This window comes from Hyla sarda, unplaced genomic scaffold (genome assembly GCF_029499605.1).
Source record: "Hyla sarda isolate aHylSar1 unplaced genomic scaffold, aHylSar1.hap1 scaffold_1298, whole genome shotgun sequence".
Lineage (NCBI taxonomy): Eukaryota > Metazoa > Chordata > Amphibia > Anura > Hylidae > Hyla > Hyla sarda.
Genome location: NW_026607921.1, coordinates 26,361 through 48,618, shown reverse-complemented (window position 1 = coordinate 48,618; position 22,258 = coordinate 26,361). Strand labels below are relative to the sequence as shown.

General features: G+C 45.9%; 9 non-coding genes across 9 annotated transcripts; all 9 read right to left on the bottom strand.

Annotated features, from left to right (window-relative positions):
• Positions 1-1,744: 1,744 nt before the first annotated feature.
• LOC130304880 (U2 spliceosomal RNA) lies at positions 1,745-1,935 on the bottom strand. Its single transcript, XR_008854591.1, has one exon. It is a non-coding gene; the product is annotated as a U2 spliceosomal RNA (small nuclear RNA).
• A 2,083-nt stretch (positions 1,936-4,018) lies between these two features.
• Positions 4,019-4,209, bottom strand: LOC130304879 (U2 spliceosomal RNA). The gene has a single exon (XR_008854590.1). It is a non-coding gene; the product is annotated as a U2 spliceosomal RNA (small nuclear RNA).
• Positions 4,210-6,298: 2,089 nt separating this feature from the next.
• Positions 6,299-6,489, bottom strand: LOC130304877 (U2 spliceosomal RNA). The gene has a single exon (XR_008854589.1). It is a non-coding gene; the product is annotated as a U2 spliceosomal RNA (small nuclear RNA).
• Positions 6,490-8,584: 2,095 nt separating this feature from the next.
• On the bottom strand, positions 8,585-8,775 carry LOC130304876 (U2 spliceosomal RNA). Its single transcript, XR_008854588.1, has one exon. It is a non-coding gene; the product is annotated as a U2 spliceosomal RNA (small nuclear RNA).
• A 2,051-nt stretch (positions 8,776-10,826) lies between these two features.
• LOC130304875 (U2 spliceosomal RNA) lies at positions 10,827-11,017 on the bottom strand. Its single transcript, XR_008854587.1, has one exon. It is a non-coding gene; the product is annotated as a U2 spliceosomal RNA (small nuclear RNA).
• A 2,085-nt stretch (positions 11,018-13,102) lies between these two features.
• On the bottom strand, positions 13,103-13,289 carry LOC130304906 (U2 spliceosomal RNA). Its single transcript, XR_008854614.1, has one exon. It is a non-coding gene; the product is annotated as a U2 spliceosomal RNA (small nuclear RNA).
• Positions 13,290-16,937: 3,648 nt separating this feature from the next.
• LOC130304873 (U2 spliceosomal RNA) lies at positions 16,938-17,128 on the bottom strand. Its single transcript, XR_008854585.1, has one exon. It is a non-coding gene; the product is annotated as a U2 spliceosomal RNA (small nuclear RNA).
• A 2,104-nt stretch (positions 17,129-19,232) lies between these two features.
• Positions 19,233-19,423, bottom strand: LOC130304872 (U2 spliceosomal RNA). The gene has a single exon (XR_008854583.1). It is a non-coding gene; the product is annotated as a U2 spliceosomal RNA (small nuclear RNA).
• Positions 19,424-21,516: 2,093 nt separating this feature from the next.
• Positions 21,517-21,707, bottom strand: LOC130304871 (U2 spliceosomal RNA). Its single transcript, XR_008854582.1, has one exon. It is a non-coding gene; the product is annotated as a U2 spliceosomal RNA (small nuclear RNA).
• Between the last annotated feature and the right edge of the window lie 551 nt (positions 21,708-22,258).

The following is a 22,258-nucleotide window of genomic DNA, read 5'->3' as shown; positions in this document are numbered from 1 at the left end:
CTGTCCCCAAACGGTATCAAACCAACACCCACGGGAAGCTGTAAGCATAGAGGACATGCCTGCACCCCATTGGACTTACCTGTGTGGGTTAAATCCGGGTTATTTGACAACCTATGGCGGTGATGGTTCTGCTCAGGCAGAGCAGTGCTGATGCTCCTCATAAAGCTGTCGCTGCTGTGAAGGTTCTAGGTGACATCACAAATCCCTATGGTTACATACACAACAAAGCTGGGTTGTTGTTGTTTACACTCTGCAAGGCCTGTGGAAGTGAGTGACATCATAGCACTGTAGTTCTCAGGGTTCTAGATGGATGCAACAATCTCCTGTTGCTTCTATGAAGGCCGTAATAGACGACATCACCAAACAGCTCCATAGTCACATACACAGCAAAGGAGAGATGTTGTTTACACCTAGTGATGTCAGTGGTATTGAGTGACATCACAGCACAGTGCTAAGGCTCCTGGGCCTGGACACAGCAGCGGCTGCAATATCTCAACGGAGAATACGTTTATATATATGTGTGTGTGTGCGCGTATATATATATATATATATATATATATATATATATATATATTTCTCCGCCGAAATCACTTTTAAACCCATTTCCACCTTTTTTTCCCTTCTCTTCCTCTTACTTTTTTTTCACGTTTTTTTACGTTTTTCTCCTTTTCGCCTCTTTTCTGGGCGTATTATTCTTCTTTTTCTTCTTTTTTTTCGTCTAATGCATACCCCATCAGTGCAGCAATGCTTATTCAATACCGCCAGCAGATGGAGACACTGGGGGATAATTTTCTAAGGATTTATACTGATTTTTCCTGTCTGAATTTGTCGCACAGAAAGTTGCAGGCCAAATATGTGTGACATTTCTGCGACTTTAGCTTCTAGAGCATTTTTACAACATTATACATAGGTGCTGAATACATAAAAAGCGACTGTTCAGCGACAGACAAGTCGCATCGGCTGAAAGTAGGCCAGAATGTCAGTCCATGTTGGAGCAGGTTTAGATACAGTCTAAAGCATAGATCTCAAAGTCTGTGCACAGAATTTAGCAAGGGCCTCGCACCTTCTGATGCATCAGGTAGGTGCACAATAGCATAGCCTAACCCTCTGTACTTTGGTCTATATTGATGCGGGACATAGACAGCCAGCTGATGACCAATCCATTAGTGCAATGGATGGCTGGAAGCATTTGTCTTTGCCTTTGCAATACCACAGAAGCAATGCATGGTCAATGTACAGCAATGACACACCTGTGTGAACAGCCAGGAGACCCCCCCCCCCCCCATGTTATGTTACATAGTTACATAGTTAGTACGGTCGAAAAAAGACATATGTCCATCAAGTTCAACCAGGGAATTAAGGGGTAGGGGTGTGGCGCGATATTGGGGAAGGGATGAGATTTTATATTTCTTCATAAGCATTAATCTTATTTTGTCAATTAGGAACATTCAGCACCCACCCGCTATCAAGGCAGCTGCCTATCATGTCATGCCCTACCTGCACAGGTGTGCTGGCTACTCAAATGATCCAATTAAGGAGGCCATTTAGTCAGCAGCAGCAGAAGTCCTGTGCCTGGACGCTCCAACAGCGGCCAGACACAAGCAGAAGCAGAAGCAGCAGCAGCACCACCTTTTGTTTTTTGGCTGCAGCAGCAGCAGCAGCAAGGCCCACAGGGCTGGCTAGCTGGCTAGCCAGCAAGCAGGTAGCAATGAAAGTAGGAATCTTTCTTTTTAACCCTGTAAGGGGGTGGTGCACTGTACCCGAAGATACTGCCATATCGGGTCAATGCATAGGGCGACGGAAGCAAGCTTCGAAATCGGCCCCCGTTCTCAAAAATCCATTTAATATATGGTCCCCAGATAGGGGACGTATCAGATATTAAACTGATAAGAACAGATACTACACTTGATCTTAGCCAAAAGGCCGAGAAGCGATAACCGTGAAAGGGGCGGGCCCAACAAGGTCCCCTTCATGGGCACTATCACTGCTTGCTGTCAGGGAGGCTGCCAGACAATTTTCCATGCACACTCTGGGCTGGGGGGCAGTCAACCACCAGTACACACAGCAGAACCTAAACCCATACCATTATTGCTAAGCAGCAAGACAGGGGCCCATTGCACTCCCACGGGGCCTTTTTAAATGCAATCCATAACCCGGATTTGCCAGGAACCCTTCTTACTCCTCCTACTTGCATGTGACACTGGGCTTAGGATCTGCATAGGAAACACACACACAAGCACACACCTACCTTTGTTGCCTGCAGATGCCTCCTTGGCTGTCCCCAAACGGTATCAAACCAACACCCACGGGAAGCTGTAAGCATAGAGGACATGCCTGCACCCCATTGGACTTACCTGTGTGGGTTAAATCCGGGTTATTTGACAACCTATGGCGGTGATGGTTCTGCTCAGGCAGAGCAGTGCTGATGCTCCTCATAAAGCTGTCGCTGCTGTGAAGGTTCTAGGTGACATCACAAATCCCTATGGTTACATACACAACAAAGCTGGGTTGTTGTTGTTTACACTCTGCAAGGCCTGTGGAAGTGAGTGACATCATAGCACTGTAGTTCTCAGGGTTCTAGATGGATGCAACAATCTCCTGTTGCTTCTATGAAGGCCGTAATAAACGACATCACCAAACAGCTCCATAGTCACATACACAGCAAAGGAGAGATGTTGTTTACACCTAGTGATGTCAGTGGTATTGAGTGACATCACAGCACAGTGCTAAGGCTCCTGGGCCTGGACACAGCAGCGGCTGCAATATCTCAACGGAGAATACGTTTATATATATGTGTGTGTGTGCGCGTATATATATATATATATATATATATATATATATATATATATATTTCTCCGCCGAAATCACTTTTAAACCCATTTCCACCTTTTTTTCCCTTCTCTTCCTCTTACTTTTTTTTCACGTTTTTTTACGTTTTTCTCCTTTTCGCCTCTTTTCTGGGCGTATTATTCTTCTTTTTCTTCTTTTTTTTCGTCTAATGCATACCCCATCAGTGCAGCAATGCTTATTCAATACCGCCAGCAGATGGAGACACTGGGGGATAATTTTCTAAGGATTTATACTGATTTTTCCTGTCTGAATTTGTCGCACAGAAAGTTGCAGGCCAAATATGTGTGACATTTCTGCGACTTTAGCTTCTAGAGCATTTTTACAACATTATACATAGGTGCTGAATACATAAAAAGCGACTGTTCAGCGACAGACAAGTCGCATCGGCTGAAAGTAGGCCAGAATGTCAGTCCATGTTGGAGCAGGTTTAGATACAGTCTAAAGCATAGATCTCAAAGTCTGTGCACAGAATTTAGCAAGGGCCTCGCACCTTCTGATGCATCAGGTAGGTGCACAATAGCATAGCCTAACCCTCTGTACTTTGGTCTATATTGATGCGGGACATAGACAGCCAGCTGATGACCAATCCATTAGTGCAATGGATGGCTGGAAGCATTTGTCTTTGCCTTTGCAATACCACAGAAGCAATGCATGGTCAATGTACAGCAATGACACACCTGTGTGAACAGCCAGGAGACCCCCCCCCCCCCCATGTTATGTTACATAGTTACATAGTTAGTACGGTCGAAAAAAGACATATGTCCATCAAGTTCAACCAGGGAATTAAGGGGTAGGGGTGTGGCGCGATATTGGGGAAGGGATGAGATTTTATATTTCTTCATAAGCATTAATCTTATTTTGTCAATTAGGAACATTCAGCACCCACCCGCTATCAAGGCAGCTGCCTATCATGTCATGCCCTACCTGCACAGGTGTGCTGGCTACTCAAATGATCCAATTAAGGAGGCCATTTAGTCAGCAGCAGCAGAAGTCCTGTGCCTGGACGCTCCAACAGCGGCCAGACACAAGCAGAAGCAGAAGCAGCAGCAGCACCACCTTTTGTTTTTTGGCTGCAGCAGCAGCAGCAAGGCCCACAGGGCTGGCTAGCTGGCTAGCCAGCAAGCAGGTAGCAATGAAAGTAGGAATCTTTCTTTTTAACCCTGTAAGGGGGTGGTGCACTGTACCCGAAGATACTGCCATATCGGGTCAATGCATAGGGCGACGGAAGCAAGCTTCGAAATCGGCCCCCGTTCTCAAAAATCCATTTAATATATGGTCCCCAGATAGGGGACGTATCAGATATTAAACTGATAAGAACAGATACTACACTTGATCTTAGCCAAAAGGCCGAGAAGCGATAACCGTGAAAGGGGCGGGCCCAACAAGGTCCCCTTCATGGGCACTATCACTGCTTGCTGTCAGGGAGGCTGCCAGACAATTTTCCATGCACACTCTGGGCTGGGGGGCAGTCAACCACCAGTACACACAGCAGAACCTAAACCCATACCATTATTGCTAAGCAGCAAGACAGGGGCCCATTGCACTCCCACGGGGCCTTTTTAAATGCAATCCATAACCCGGATTTGCCAGGAACCCTTCTTACTCCTCCTACTTGCATGTGACACTGGGCTTAGGATCTGCATAGGAAACACACACACAAGCACACACCTACCTTTGTTGCCTGCAGATGCCTCCTTGGCTGTCCCCAAACGGTATCAAACCAACACCCACGGGAAGCTGTAAGCATAGAGGACATGCCTGCACCCCATTGGACTTACCTGTGTGGGTTAAATCCGGGTTATTTGACAACCTATGGCGGTGATGGTTCTGCTCAGGCAGAGCAGTGCTGATGCTCCTCATAAAGCTGTCGCTGCTGTGAAGGTTCTAGGTGACATCACAAATCCCTATGGTTACATACACAACAAAGCTGGGTTGTTGTTGTTTACACTCTGCAAGGCCTGTGGAAGTGAGTGACATCATAGCACTGTAGTTCTCAGGGTTCTAGATGGATGCAACAATCTCCTGTTGCTTCTATGAAGGCCGTAATAGACGACATCACCAAACAGCTCCATAGTCACATACACAGCAAAGGAGAGATGTTGTTTACACCTAGTGATGTCAGTGGTATTGAGTGACATCACAGCACAGTGCTAAGGCTCCTGGGCCTGGACACAGCAGCGGCTGCAATATCTCAACGGAGAATACGTTTATATATATGTGTGTGTGTGCGCGTATATATATATATATATATATATATATATATATATTTCTCCGCCGAAATCACTTTTAAACCCATTTCCACCTTTTTTTCCCTTCTCTTCCTCTTACTTTTTTTTCACGTTTTTTTACGTTTTTCTCCTTTTCGCCTCTTTTCTGGGCGTATTATTCTTCTTTTTCTTCTTTTTTTTCGTCTAATGCATACCCCATCAGTGCAGCAATGCTTATTCAATACCGCCAGCAGATGGAGACACTGGGGGATAATTTTCTAAGGATTTATACTGATTTTTCCTGTCTGAATTTGTCGCACAGAAAGTTGCAGGCCAAATATGTGTGACATTTCTGCGACTTTAGCTTCTAGAGCATTTTTACAACATTATACATAGGTGCTGAATACATAAAAAGCGACTGTTCAGCGACAGACAAGTCGCATCGGCTGAAAGTAGGCCAGAATGTCAGTCCATGTTGGAGCAGGTTTAGATACAGTCTAAAGCATAGATCTCAAAGTCTGTGCACAGAATTTAGCAAGGGCCTCGCACCTTCTGATGCATCAGGTAGGTGCACAATAGCATAGTCTAACCCTCTGTACTTTGGTCTATATTGATGCGGGACATAGACAGCCAGCTGATGACCAATCCATTAGTGCAATGGATGGCTGGAAGCATTTGTCTTTGCCTTTGCAATACCACAGAAGCAATGCATGGTCAATGTACAGCAATGACACACCTGTGTGAACAGCCAGGAGACCCCCCCCCCCCCATGTTATGTTACATAGTTACATAGTTAGTACGGTCGAAAAAAGACATATGTCCATCAAGTTCAACCAGGGAATTAAGGGGTAGGGGTGTGGCGCGATATTGGGGAAGGGATGAGATTTTATATTTCTTCATAAGCATTAATCTTATTTTGTCAATTAGGAACATTCAGCACCCACCCGCTATCAAGGCAGCTGCCTATCATGTCATGCCCTACCTGCACAGGTGTGCTGGCTACTCAAATGATCCAATTAAGGAGGCCATTTAGTCAGCAGCAGCAGAAGTCCTGTGCCTGGACGCTCCAACAGCGGCCAGACACAAGCAGAAGCAGAAGCAGCAGCAGAAGCAGCAGCAGCACCACCTTTTGTTTTTTGGCTGCAGCAGCAGCAGCAGCAAGGCCCACAGGGCTGGCTAGCTGGCTAGCCAGCAAGCAGGTAGCAATGAAAGTAGGAATCTTTCTTTTTAACCCTGTAAGGGGGTGGTGCACTGTACCCGAAGATACTGCCATATCGGGTCAATGCATAGGGCGACGGAAGCAAGCTTCGAAATCGGCCCCCGTTCTCAAAAATCCATTTAATATATGGTCCCCAGATAGGGGACGTATCAGATATTAAACTGATAAGAACAGATACTACACTTGATCTTAGCCAAAAGGCCGAGAAGCGATAACCGTGAAAGGGGCGGGCCCAACAAGGTCCCCTTCATGGGCACTATCACTGCTTGCTGTCAGGGAGGCTGCCAGACAATTTTCCATGCACACTCTGGGCTGGGGGGCAGTCAACCACCAGTACACACAGCAGAACCTAAACCCATACCATTATTGCTAAGCAGCAAGACAGGGGCCCATTGCACTCCCACGGGGCCTTTTTAAATGCAATCCATAACCCGGATTTGCCAGGAACCCTTCTTACTCCTCCTACTTGCATGTGACACTGGGCTTAGGATCTGCATAGGAAACACACACACAAGCACACACCTACCTTTGTTGCCTGCAGATGCCTCCTTGGCTGTCCCCAAACGGTATCAAACCAACACCCACGGGAAGCTGTAAGCATAGAGGACATGCCTGCACCCCATTGGACTTACCTGTGTGGGTTAAATCCGGGTTATTTGACAACCTATGGCGGTGATGGTTCTGCTCAGGCAGAGCAGTGCTGATGCTCCTCATAAAGCTGTCGCTGCTGTGAAGGTTCTAGGTGACATCACAAATCCCTATGGTTACATACACAACAAAGCTGGGTTGTTGTTGTTTACACTCTGCAAGGCCTGTGGAAGTGAGTGACATCATAGCACTGTAGTTCTCAGGGTTCTAGATGGATGCAACAATCTCCTGTTGCTTCTATGAAGGCCGTAATAGACGGCATCACCAAACAGCTCCATAGTCACATACACAGCAAAGGAGAGATGTTGTTTACACCTAGTGATGTCAGTGGTATTGAGTGACATCACAGCACAGTGCTAAGGCTCCTGGGCCTGGACACAGCAGCGGCTGCAATATCTCAACGGAGAATACGTTTATATATATGTGTGTGTGTGCGCGTATATATATATATATATATATATATATATATATATATATATATATATATATTTCTCCGCCGAAATCACTTTTAAACCCATTTCCACCTTTTTTTCCCTTCTCTTCCTCTTACTTTTTTTTCACGTTTTTTTACGTTTTTCTCCTTTTCGCCTCTTTTCTGGGCGTATTATTCTTCTTTTTCTTCTTTTTTTTCGTCTAATGCATACCCCATCAGTGCAGCAATGCTTATTCAATACCGCCAGCAGATGGAGACACTGGGGGATAATTTTCTAAGGATTTATACTGATTTTTCCTGTCTGAATTTGTCGCACAGAAAGTTGCAGGCCAAATATGTGTGACATTTCTGCGACTTTAGCTTCTAGAGCATTTTTACAACATTATACATAGGTGCTGAATACATAAAAAGCGACTGTTCAGCGACAGACAAGTCGCATCGGCTGAAAGTAGGCCAGAATGTCAGTCCATGTTGGAGCAGGTTTAGATACAGTCTAAAGCATAGATCTCAAAGTCTGTGCACAGAATTTAGCAAGGGCCTCGCACCTTCTGATGCATCAGGTAGGTGCACAATAGCATAGCCTAACCCTCTGTACTTTGGTCTATATTGATGCGGGACATAGACAGCCAGCTGATGACCAATCCATTAGTGCAATGGATGGCTGGAAGCATTTGTCTTTGCCTTTGCAATACCACAGAAGCAATGCATGGTCAATGTACAGCAATGACACACCTGTGTGAACAGCCAGGAGACCCCCCCCCCCCCCCATGTTATGTTACATAGTTACATAGTTAGTACGGTCGAAAAAAGACATATGTCCATCAAGTTCAACCAGGGAATTAAGGGGTAGGGGTGTGGCGCGATATTGGGGAAGGGATGAGATTTTATATTTCTTCATAAGCATTAATCTTATTTTGTCAATTAGGAACATTCAGCACCCACCCGCTATCAAGGCAGCTGCCTATCATGTCATGCCCTACCTGCACAGGTGTGCTGGCTACTCAAATGATCCAATTAAGGAGGCCATTTAGTCAGCAGCAGCAGAAGTCCTGTGCCTGGACGCTCCAACAGCGGCCAGACACAAGCAGAAGCAGAAGCAGCAGCAGCACCACCTTTTGTTTTTTGGCTGCAGCAGCAGCAGCAGCAAGGCCCACAGGGCTGGCTAGCTGGCTAGCCAGCAAGCAGGTAGCAATGAAAGTAGGAATCTTTCTTTTTAACCCTGTAAGGGGGTGGTGCACTGTACCCGAAGATACTGCCATATCGGGTCAATGCATAGGGCGACGGAAGCAAGCTTCGAAATCGGCCCCCGTTCTCAAAAATCCATTTAATATATGGTCCCCAGATAGGGGACGTATCAGATATTAAACTGATAAGAACAGATACTACACTTGATCTTAGCCAAAAGGCCGAGAAGCGATAACCGTGAAAGGGGCGGGCCCAACAAGGTCCCCTTCATGGGCACTATCACTGCTTGCTGTCAGGGAGGCTGCCAGACAATTTTCCATGCACACTCTGGGCTGGGGGGCAGTCAACCACCAGTACACACAGCAGAACCTAAACCCATACCATTATTGCTAAGCAGCAAGACAGGGGCCCATTGCACTCCCACGGGGCCTTTTTAAATGCAATCCATAACCCGGATTTGCCAGGAACCCTTCTTACTCCTCCTACTTGCATGTGACACTGGGCTTAGGATCTGCATAGGAAACACACACACAAGCACACACCTACCTTTGTTGCCTGCAGATGCCTCCTTGGCTGTCCCCAAACGGTATCAAACCAACACCCACGGGAAGCTGTAAGCATAGAGGACATGCCTGCACCCCATTGGACTTACCTGTGTGGGTTAAATCCGGGTTATTTGACAACCTATGGCGGTGATGGTTCTGCTCAGGCAGAGCAGTGCTGATGCTCCTCATAAAGCTGTCGCTGCTGTGAAGGTTCTAGGTGACATCACAAATCCCTATGGTTACATACACAACAAAGCTGGGTTGTTGTTGTTTACACTCTGCAAGGCCTGTGGAAGTGAGTGACATCATAGCACTGTAGTTCTCAGGGTTCTAGATGGATGCAACAATCTCCTGTTGCTTCTATGAAGGCCGTAATAGACGACATCACCAAACAGCTCCATAGTCACATACACAGCAAAGGAGAGATGTTGTTTACACCTAGTGATGTCAGTGGTATTGAGTGACATCACAGCACAGTGCTAAGGCTCCTGGGCCTGGACACAGCAGCGGCTGCAATATCTCAACGGAGAATACGTTTATATATATGTGTGTGTGTGCGCGTATATATATATTTCTCCGCCGAAATCACTTTTAAACCCATTTCCACCTTTTTTTCCCTTCTCTTCCTCTTACTTTTTTTTCACGTTTTTTTACGTTTTTCTCCTTTTCGCCTCTTTTCTGGGCGTATTATTCTTCTTTTTCTTCTTTTTTTTCGTCTAATGCATACCCCATCAGTGCAGCAATGCTTATTCAATACCGCCAGCAGATGGAGACACTGGGGGATAATTTTCTAAGGATTTATACTGATTTTTCCTGTCTGAATTTGTCGCACAGAAAGTTGCAGGCCAAATATGTGTGACATTTCTGCGACTTTAGCTTCTAGAGCATTTTTACAACATTATACATAGGTGCTGAATACATAAAAAGCGACTGTTCAGCGACAGACAAGTCGCATCGGCTGAAAGTAGGCCAGAATGTCAGTCCATGTTTGAGCAGGTTTAGATACAGTCTAAAGCATAGATCTCAAAGTCTGTGCACAGAATTTAGCAAGGGCCTCGCACCTTCTGATGCATCAGGTAGGTGCACAATAGCATAGCCTAACCCTCTGTACTTTGGTCTATATTGATGCGGGACATAGACAGCCAGCTGATGACCAATCCATTAGTGCAATGGATGGCTGGAAGCATTTGTCTTTGCCTTTGCAATACCACAGAAGCAATGCATGGTCAATGTACAGCAATGACACACCTGTGTGAACAGCCAGGAGACCCCCCCCCCCATGTTATGTTACATAGTTACATAGTTAGTACGGTCGAAAAAAGACATATGTCCATCAAGTTCAACCAGGGAATTAAGGGGTAGGGGTGTGGCGCGATATTGGGGAAGGGATGAGATTTTATATTTCTTCATAAGCATTAATCTTATTTTGTCAATTAGGAACATTCAGCACCCACCCGCTATCAAGGCAGCTGCCTATCATGTCATGCCCTACCTGCACAGGTGTGCTGGCTACTCAAATGATCCAATTAAGGAGGCCATTTAGTCAGCAGCAGCAGAAGTCCTGTGCCTGGACGCTCCAACAGCGGCCAGACACAAGCAGAAGCAGAAGCAGCAGCAGCACCACCTTTTGTTTTTTGGCTGCAGCAGCAGCAGCAGCAAGGCCCACAGGGCTGGCTAGCTGGCTAGCCAGCAAGCAGGTAGCAATGAAAGTAGGAATCTTTCTTTTTAACCCTGTAAGGGGGTGGTGCACTGTACCCGAAGATACTGCCATATCGGGTCAATGCATAGGGCGACGGAAGCAAGCTTCGAAATCGGCCCCCGTTCTCAAAAATCCATTTAATATATGGTCCCCAGATAGGGGACGTATCAGATATTAAACTGATAAGAACAGATACTACACTTGATCTTAGCCAAAAGGCCGAGAAGCGATAACCGTGAAAGGGGCGGGCCCAACAAGGTCCCCTTCATGGGCACTATCACTGCTTGCTGTCAGGGAGGCTGCCAGACAATTTTCCATGCACACTCTGGGCTGGGGGGCAGTCAACCACCAGTACACACAGCAGAACCTAAACCCATACCATTATTGCTAAGCAGCAAGACAGGGGCCCATTGCACTCCCACGGGGCCTTTTTAAATGCAATCCATAACCCGGATTTGCCAGGAACCCTTCTTACTCCTCCTACTTGCATGTGACACTGGGCTTAGGATCTGCATAGGAAACACACACACAAGCACACACCTACCTTTGTTGCCTGCAGATGCCTCCTTGGCTGTCCCCAAACGGTATCAAACCAACACCCACGGGAAGCTGTAAGCATAGAGGACATGCCTGCACCCCATTGGACTTACCTGTGTGGGTTAAATCCGGGTTATTTGACAACCTATGGCGGTGATGGTTCTGCTCAGGCAGAGCAGTGCTGATGCTCCTCATAAAGCTGTCGCTGCTGTGAAGGTTCTAGGTGACATCACAAATCCCTTTGGTTACATACACAACAAAGCTGGGTTGTTGTTGTTTACACTCTGCAAGGCCTGTGGAAGTGAGTGACATCATAGCACTGTAGTTCTCAGGGTTCTAGATGGATGCAACAATCTCCTGTTGCTTCTATGAAGGCCGTAATAGACGACATCACCAAACAGCTCCATAGTCACATACACAGCAAAGGAGAGATGTTGTTTACACCTAGTGATGTCAGTGGTATTGAGTGACATCACAGCACAGTGCTAAGGCTCCTGGGCCTGGACACAGCAGCGGCTGCAATATCTCAACGGAGAATACGTTTATATATATGTGTGTGTGTGCGCGTATATATATATATATATATATATATATATATATATATATATATTTCTCCGCCGAAATCACTTTTAAACCCATTTCCACCTTTTTTTCCCTTCTCTTCCTCTTACTTTTTTTTCACGTTTTTTTACGTTTTTCTCCTTTTTGCCTCTTTTCTGGGCGTATTATTCTTCTTTTTCTTCTTTTTTTTCGTCTAATGCATACCCCATCAGTGCAGCAATGCTTATTCAATACCGCCAGCAGATGGAGACACTGGGGGATAATTTTCTAAGGATTTATACTGATTTTTCCTGTCTGAATTTGTCGCACAGAAAGTTGCAGGCCAAATATGTGTGACATTTCTGCGACTTTAGCTTCTAGAGCATTTTTACAACATTATACATAGGTGCTGAATACATAAAAAGCGACTGTTCAGCGACAGACAAGTCGCATCGGCTGAAAGTAGGCCAGAATGTCAGTCCATGTTGGAGCAGGTTTAGATACAGTCTAAAGCATAGATCTCAAAGTCTGTGCACAGAATTTAGCAAGGGCCTCGCACCTTCTGATGCATCAGGTAGGTGCACAATAGCATAGCCTAACCCTCTGTACTTTGGTCTATATTGATGCGGGACATAGACAGCCAGCTGATGACCAATCCATTAGTGCAATGGATGGCTGGAAGCATTTGTCTTTGCCTTTGCAATACCACAGAAGCAATGCATGGTCAATGTACAGCAATGACACACCTGTGTGAACAGCCAGGAGACCCCCCCCCCCCCATGTTATGTTACATAGTTACATAGTTAGTACGGTCGAAAAAAGACATATGTCCATCAAGTTCAACCAGGGAATTAAGGGGTAGGGGTGTGGCGCGATATTGGGGAAGGGATGAGATTTTATATTTCTTCATAAGCATTAATCTTATTTTGTCAATTAGGAACATTCAGCACCCACCCGCTATCAAGGCAGCTGCCTATCATGTCATGCCCTACCTGCACAGGTGTGCTGGCTACTCAAATGATCCAATTAAGGAGGCCATTTAGTCAGCAGCAGCAGAAGTCCTGTGCCTGGACGCTCCAACAGCGGCCAGACACAAGCAGAAGCAGAAGCAGCAGCAGCACCACCTTTTGTTTTTTGGCTGCAGCAGCAGCAGCAGCAAGGCCCACAGGGCTGGCTAGCTGGCTAGCCAGCAAGCAGGTAGCAATGAAAGTAGGAATCTTTCTTTTTAACCCTGTAAGGGGGTGGTGCACTGTACCCGAAGATACTGCCATATCGGGTCAATGCATAGGGCGACGGAAGCAAGCTTCGAAATCGGCCCCCGTTCTCAAAAATCCATTTAATATATGGTCCCCAGATAGGGGACGTATCAGATATTAAACTGATAAGAACAGATTTTTTTTTTTTAAGTTAACCCTCAGAACTCCATCAGAGCTCTAAGTTCTTATTTGAGCTTGATTTTTTTGTTCATCATCAGGAAAACCCGTTTTTCTTTATTTCTTTATCTTTTTTAACAATAAAAGAAACCATATTTAAAACATAAAAAAATATTTAACCAAAACTAACCATGCAATATTTCACCAAAGAGAATTACCAAAAGGTCATTCCTCTTCTCCATGCAAAAACCATCAAGAACTCTAGGAAACCACAAGTTATTGCACCTCTCTGCATCTCACTTTTAGCTGGAACCGCCAGCCACACCGGAACTTTGTATGTTTCCACAAATCTATCCACATCTGCGTGAAACGAACGATAAACTTTATCCCTTGCTTCATTGATTTTGTATCCCAATCTTTCTTTTAGACTACCCAAATCCTTGTCAAAGGCCTTTTTCTCTTTATTTGTCACACTCTCGAAAACAACATCAAGAGAGCCTCCATACCTTACCGGTATAAATTCATCTTCTTCATTTTCTTTCCTTTTCTTCTCCTCCACCACTTTTCTAGTTGGAGCTTCTTCCCCTTCCGGTTCTTCACTCACCTCAATTTCCTCCTCTCTATTTCTTTTCATACCCTCCTTCTTCTTCTTCTTCTTCCTCTTAGGACACGTGCCTACCAGATGCCCCTCATCACCACATAGGTGACATTTTTTCTTTTCTTTACATGCTTCTGGTTCATGGCCTTCTCCTTGACATTTATAGCACCACAAGATGTCGCAGAAATCTTTCCTATGCCCGTACTTCTTACACTTTCGACAAAAGTCGTCCATGCCAGAAAAGAACAGGTCCCCATTAACTGTACCAATCTTAAAACGACCAGGCGGATACATTAGCCTACCATCAGGTCCTTTCTGAAACTTTACTTGAAATTTCCACTTCGTCGTCCAAAGACCGAATTGATTATATATCTTGCCTTTTGGCTTCACCTCCTCACAGAATCTGGAAAGGAACAAAACAATCTCCTCTTCTGGGATATACGGACTGTACATCCTTACAGTTAGAAGTCTTTCCTGCGTCGGAAAATGGGAAGTAATCTCTACCCCTCCCAACACAGGGTGCGACTTCCACAGCAGTGCTTTATTGCAGAACATACCACAGTCCTCCTCCGAAACCAGAACCACGTCATAGATACCACTTCTTGGAAATTCCAGCATGGATAATATCTGTTCCTTCTTCAGCTCAAAGAGCTTGAACAAAATCTCTTCCACTACGAAAAATAAGCCTCTCTCCTTCTTCTCAGGGTCCAAAAGAGTAACACGAACTCCATTTCATAGTCTGGCGTAGCTAGGAACACCTACAGCAGGATCTTCTGTCTTGCCAGCCTCCTCCATCGCAGAACAAAACACCTCCCCTACTGCAAGCAGGTAGGTGGTGATCGCTCCTCGTTGCCCGGGGACTAAGCCGCTACCCTGATGTCAGCAAGGGGGTTTAGTCCCACCAAAAGATGGAACGATCCCCCAGGGAAAAGGAGCGGGTACCCCGGGCACCTTCCAGCCAGACCAAGCAAGCAAATACTACACTTGATCTTAGCCAAAAGGCCGAGAAGCGATAACCGTGAAAGGGGCGGGCCCAACAAGGTCCCCTTCATGGGCACTATCACTGCTTGCTGTCAGGGAGGCTGCCAGACAATTTTCCATGCACACTCTGGGCTGGGGGGCAGTCAACCACCAGTACACACAGCAGAACCTAAACCCATACCATTATTGCTAAGCAGCAAGACAGGGGCCCATTGCACTCCCACGGGGCCTTTTTAAATGCAATTCATAACCCGGATTTGCCAGGAACCCTTCTTACTCCTCCTACTTGCATGTGACACTGGGCTTAGGATCTGCATAGGAAACACACACACAAGCACACACCTACCTTTGTTGCCTGCAGATGCCTCCTTGGCTGTCCCCAAACGGTATCAAACCAACACCCACGGGAAGCTGTAAGCATAGAGGACATGCCTGCACCCCATTGGACTTACCTGTGTGGGTTAAATCCGGGTTATTTGACAACCTATGGCGGTGATGGTTCTGCTCAGGCAGAGCAGTGCTGATGCTCCTCATAAAGCTGTCGCTGCTGTGAAGGTTCTAGGTGACATCACAAATCCCTATGGTTACATACACAACAAAGCTGGGTTGTTGTTGTTTACACTCTGCAAGGCCTGTGGAAGTGAGTGACATCATAGCACTGTAGTTCTCAGGGTTCTAGATGGATGCAACAATCTCCTGTTGCTTCTATGAAGGCCGTAATAGACGACATCACCAAACAGCTCCATAGTCACATACACAGCAAAGGAGAGATGTTGTTTACACCTAGTGATGTCAGTGGTATTGAGTGACATCACAGCACAGTGCTAAGGCTCCTGGGCCTGGACACAGCAGCGGCTGCAATATCTCAACGGAGAATACGTTTATATATATGTGTGTGTGTGCGCGTATATATATATATATATATATATATATATATATATATATATATATATATTCTCCGCCGAAATCACTTTTAAACCCATTTCCACCTTTTTTTCCCTTCTCTTCCTCTTACTTTTTTTTCACGTTTTTTTACGTTTTTCTCCTTTTCGCCTCTTTTCTGGGCGTATTATTCTTCTTTTTCTTCTTTTTTTTCGTCTAATGCATACCCCATCAGTGCAGCAATGCTTATTCAATACCGCCAGCAGATGGAGACACTGGGGGATAATTTTCTAAGGATTTATACTGATTTTTCCTGTCTGAATTTGTCGCACAGAAAGTTGCAGGCCAAATATGTGTGACATTTCTGCGACTTTAGCTTCTAGAGCATTTTTACAACATTATACATAGGTGCTGAATACATAAAAAGCGACTGTTCAGCGACAGACAAGTCGCATCGGCTGAAAGTAGGCCAGAATGTCAGTCCATGTTGGAGCAGGTTTAGATACAGTCTAAAGCATAGATATCAAAGTCTGTGCACAGAATTTAGCAAGGGCCTCGCACCTTCTGATGCATCAGGTAGGTGCACAATAGCATAGCCTAACCCTCTGTACTTTGGTCTATATTGATGCGGGACATAGACAGCCAGCTGATGACCAATCCATTAGTGCAATGGATGGCTGGAAGCATTTGTCTTTGCCTTTGCAATACCACAGAAGCAATGCATGGTCAATGTACAGCAATGACACACCTGTGTGAACAGCCAGGAGACCCCCCCCCCCCATGTTATGTTACATAGTTACATAGTTAGTACGGTCGAAAAAAGACATATGTCCATCAAGTTCAACCAGGGAATTAAGGGGTAGGGGTGTGGCGCGATATTGGGGAAGGGATGAGATTTTATATTTCTTCATAAGCATTAATCTTATTTTGTCAATTAGGAACATTCAGCACCCACCCGCTATCAAGGCAGCTGCCTATCATGTCATGCCCTACCTGCACAGGTGTGCTGGCTACTCAAATGATCCAATTAAGGAGGCCATTTAGTCAGCAGCAGCAGAAGTCCTGTGCCTGGACGCTCCAACAGCGGCCAGACACAAGCAGAAGCAGAAGCAGCAGCAGCACCACCTTTTGTTTTTTGGCTGCAGCAGCAGCAGCAGCAAGGCCCACAGGGCTGGCTAGCTGGCTAGCCAGCAAGCAGGTAGCAATGAAAGTAGGAATCTTTCTTTTTAACCCTGTAAGGGGGTGGTGCACTGTACCCGAAGATACTGCCATATCGGGTCAATGCATAGGGCGACGGAAGCAAGCTTCGAAATCGGCCCCCGTTCTCAAAAATCCATTTAATATATGGTCCCCAGATAGGGGACGTATCAGATATTAAACTGATAAGAACAGATACTACACTTGATCTTAGCCAAAAGGCCGAGAAGCGATAACCGTGAAAGGGGCGGGCCCAACAAGGTCCCCTTCATGGGCACTATCACTGCTTGCTGTCAGGGAGGCTGCCAGACAATTTTCCATGCACACTCTGGGCTGGGGGGCAGTCAACCACCAGTACACACAGCAGAACCTAAACCCATACCATTATTGCTAAGCAGCAAGACAGGGGCCCATTGCACTCCCACGGGGCCTTTTTAAATGCAATCCATAACCCGGATTTGCCAGGAACCCTTCTTACTCCTCCTACTTGCATGTGACACTGGGCTTAGGATCTGCATAGGAAACACACACACAAGCACACACCTACCTTTGTTGCCTGCAGATGCCTCCTTGGCTGTCCCCAAACGGTATCAAACCAACACCCACGGGAAGCTGTAAGCATAGAGGACATGCCTGCACCCCATTGGACTTACCTGTGTGGGTTAAATCCGGGTTATTTGACAACCTATGGCGGTGATGGTTCTGCTCAGGCAGAGCAGTGCTGATGCTCCTCATAAAGCTGTCGCTGCTGTGAAGGTTCTAGGTGACATCACAAATCCCTATGGTTACATACACAACAAAGCTGGGTTGTTGTTGTTTACACTCTGCAAGGCCTGTGGAAGTGAGTGACATCATAGCACTGTAGTTCTCAGGGTTCTAGATGGATGCAACAATCTCCTGTTGCTTCTATGAAGGCCGTAATAGACGACATCACCAAACAGCTCCATAGTCACATACACAGCAAAGGAGAGATGTTGTTTACACCTAGTGATGTCAGTGGTATTGAGTGACATCACAGCACAGTGCTAAGGCTCCTGGGCCTGGACACAGCAGCGGCTGCAATATCTCAACGGAGAATACGTTTATATATATGTGTGTGTGTGCGCGTATATATATATATATATATATATATATATATATATATATATATATATATATATATATATATTTCTCCGCCGAAATCACTTTTAAACCCATTTCCACCTTTTTTTCCCTTCTCTTCCTCTTACTTTTTTTTCACGTTTTTTTACGTTTTTCTCCTTTTCGCCTCTTTTCTGGGCGTATTATTCTTCTTTTTCTTCTTTTTTTTCGTCTAATGCATACCCCATCAGTGCAGCAATGCTTATTCAATACCGCCAGCAGATGGAGACACTGGGGGATAATTTTCTAAGGATTTATACTGATTTTTCCTGTCTGAATTTGTCGCACAGAAAGTTGCAGGCCAAATATTTGTGACATTTCTGCGACTTTAGCTTCTAGAGCATTTTTACAACATTATACATAGGTGCTGAATACATAAAAAGCGACTGTTCAGCGACAGACAAGTCGCATCGGCTGAAAGTAGGCCAGAATGTCAGTCCATGTTGGAGCAGGTTTAGATACAGTCTAAAGCATAGATCTCAAAGTCTGTGCACAGAATTTAGCAAGGGCCTCGCACCTTCTGATGCATCAGGTAGGTGCACAATAGCATAGCCTAACCCTCTGTACTTTGGTCTATATTGATGCGGGACATAGACAGCCAGCTGATGACCAATCCATTAGTGCAATGGATGGCTGGAAGCATTTGTCTTTGCCTTTGCAATACCACAGAAGCAATGCATGGTCAATGTACAGCAATGACACACCTGTGTGAACAGCCAGGAGACCCCCCCCCCCCCCATGTTATGTTACATAGTTACATAGTTAGTACGGTCGAAAAAAGACATATGTCCATCAAGTTCAACCAGGGAATTAAGGGGTAGGGGTGTGGCGCGATATTGGGGAAGGGATGAGATTTTATATTTCTTCATAAGCATTAATCTTATTTTGTCAATTAGGAACATTCAGCACCCACCCGCTATCAAGGCAGCTGCCTATCATGTCATGCCCTACCTGCACAGGTGTGCTGGCTACTCAAATGATCCAATTAAGGAGGCCATTTAGTCAGCAGCAGCAGAAGTCCTGTGCCTGGACGCTCCAACAGCGGCCAGACACAAGCAGAAGCAGAAGCAGCAGCAGCACCACCTTTTGTTTTTTGGCTGCAGCAGCAGCAGCAGCAAGGCCCACAGGGCTGGCTAGCTGGCTAGCCAGCAAGCAGGTAGCAATGAAAGTAGGAATCTTTCTTTTTAACCCTGTAAGGGGGTGGTGCACTGTACCCGAAGATACTGCCATATCGGGTCAATGCATAGGGCGACGGAAGCAAGCTTCGAAATCGGCCCCCGTTCTCAAAAATCCATTTAATATATGGTCCCCAGATAGGGGACGTATCAGATATTAAACTGATAAGAACAGATACTACACTTGATCTTAGCCAAAAGGCCGAGAAGCGATAACCGTGAAAGGGGCGGGCCCAACAAGGTCCCCTTCATGGGCACTATCACTGCTTGCTGTCAGGGAGGCTGCCAGACAATTTTCCATGCACACTCTGGGCTGGGGGGCAGTCAACCACCAGTACACACAGCAGAACCTAAACCCATACCATTATTGCTAAGCAGCAAGACAGGGGCCCATTGCACTCCCACGGGGCCTTTTTAAATGCAATCCATAACCCGGATTTGCCAGGAACCTCTTACTCCTCCTACTTGCATGTGACACTGGGCTTAGGATCTGCATAGGAAACACACACACAAGCACACACCTACCTTTGTTGCCTGCAGATGCCTCCTTGGCTGTCCCCAAACGGTATCAAACCAACACCCACGGGAAGCTGTAAGCATAGAGGACATGCCTGCACCCCATTGGACTTACCTGTGTGGGTTAAATCCGGGTTATTTGACAACCTATGGCGGTGATGGTTCTGCTCAGGCAGAGCAGTGCTGATGCTCCTCATAAAGCTGTCGCTGCTGTGAAGGTTCTAGGTGACATCACAAATCCCTATGGTTACATACACAACAAAGCTGGGTTGTTGTTGTTTACACTCTGCAAGGCCTGTGGAAGTGAGTGACATCATAGCACTGTAGTTCTCAGGGTTCTAGATGGATGCAACAATCTCCTGTTGCTTCTATGAAGGCCGTAATAGACGACATCACCAAACAGCTCCATAGTCACATACACAGCAAAGGAGAGATGTTGTTTACACCTAGTGATGTCAGTGGTATTGAGTGACATCACAGCACAGTGCTAAGGCTCCTGGGCCTGGACACAGCAGCGGCTGCAATATCTCAACGGAGAATACGTTTATATATATGTGTGTGTGTGCGCGTATATATATATATATATATATATATATATATATATATATATATATATATATTTCTCCGCCGAAATCACTTTTAAACCCATTTCCACCTTTTTTTCCCTTCTCTTCCTCTTACTTTTTTTTCACGTTTTTTTACGTTTTTCTCCTTTTCGCCTCTTTTCTGGGCGTATTATTCTTCTTTTTCTTCTTTTTTTTCGTCTAATGCATACCCCATCAGTGCAGCAATGCTTATTCAATACCGCCAGCAGATGGAGACACTGGGGGATAATTTTCTAAGGATTTATACTGATTTTTCCTGTCTGAATTTGTCGCACAGAAAGTTGCAGGCCAAATATGTGTGACATTTCTGCGACTTTAGCTTCTAGAGCATTTTTACAACATTATACATAGGTGCTGAATACATAAAAAGCGACTGTTCAGCGACAGACAAGTCGCATCGGCTGAAAGTAGGCCAGAATGTCAGTCCATGTTGGAGCAGGTTTAGATACAGTCTAAAGCATAGATCTCAAAGTCTGTGCACAGAATTTAGCAAGGGCCTCGCACCTTCTGATGCATCAGGTAGGTGCACAATAGCATAGCCTAACCCTCTGTACTTTGGTCTATATTGATGCGGGACATAGACAGCCAGCTGATGACCAATCCATTAGTGCAATGGATGGCTGGAAGCATTTGTCTTTGCCTTTGCAATACCACAGAAGCAATGCATGGTCAATGTACAGCAATGACACACCTGTGTGAACAGCCAGGAGAACCCCCCCCCCCCCCATGTTATGTTACATAGTTACATAGTTAGTACGGTCGAAAAAAGACATATGTCCATCAAGTTCAACCAGGGAATTAAGGGGTAGGGGTGTGGCGCGATATTGGGGAAGGGATGAGATTTTATATTTCTTCATAAGCATTAATCTTATTTTGTCAATTAGGAACATTCAGCACCCACCCGCTATCAAGGCAGCTGCCTATCATGTCATGCCCTACCTGCACAGGTGTGCTGGCTACTCAAATGATCCAATTAAGGAGGCCATTTAGTCAGCAGCAGCAGAAGTCCTGTGCCTGGACGCTCCAACAGCGGCCAGACACAAGCAGAAGCAGAAGCAGCAGCAGCACCACCTTTTGTTTTTTGGCTGCAGCAGCAGCAGCAGCAAGGCCCACAGGGCTGGCTAGCTGGCTAGCCAGCAAGCAGGTAGCAATGAAAGTAGGAATCTTTCTTTTTAACCCTGTAAGGGGGTGGTGCACTGTACCCGAAGATACTGCCATATCGGGTCAATGCATAGGGCGACGGAAGCAAGCTTCGAAATCGGCCCCCGTTCTCAAAAATCCATTTAATATATGGTCCCCAGATAGGGGACGTATCAGATATTAAACTGATAAGAACAGATACTACACTTGATCTTAGCCAAAAGGCCGAGAAGCGATAACCGTGAAAGGGGCGGGCCCAACAAGGTCCCCTTCATGGGCACTATCACTGCTTGCTGTCAGGGAGGCTGCCAGACAATTTTCCATGCACACTCTGGGCTGGGGGGCAGTCAACCACCAGTACACACAGCAGAACCTAAACCCATACCATTATTGCTAAGCAGCAAGACAGGGGCCCATTGCACTCCCACGGGGCCTTTTTAAATGCAATCCATAACCCGGATTTGCCAGGAACCCTTCTTACTCCTCCTACTTGCATGTGACACTGGGCTTAGGATCTGCATAGGAAACACACACACAAGCACACACCTACCTTTGTTGCCTGCAGATGCCTCCTTGGCTGTCCCCAAACGGTATCAAACCAACACCCACGGGAAGCTGTAAGCATAGAGGACATGCCTGCACCCCATTGGACTTACCTGTGTGGGTTAAATCCGGGTTATTTGACAACCTATGGCGGTGATGGTTCTGCTCAGGCAGAGCAGTGCTGATGCTCCTCATAAAGCTGTCGCTGCTGTGAAGGTTCTAGGTGACATCACAAATCCCTATGG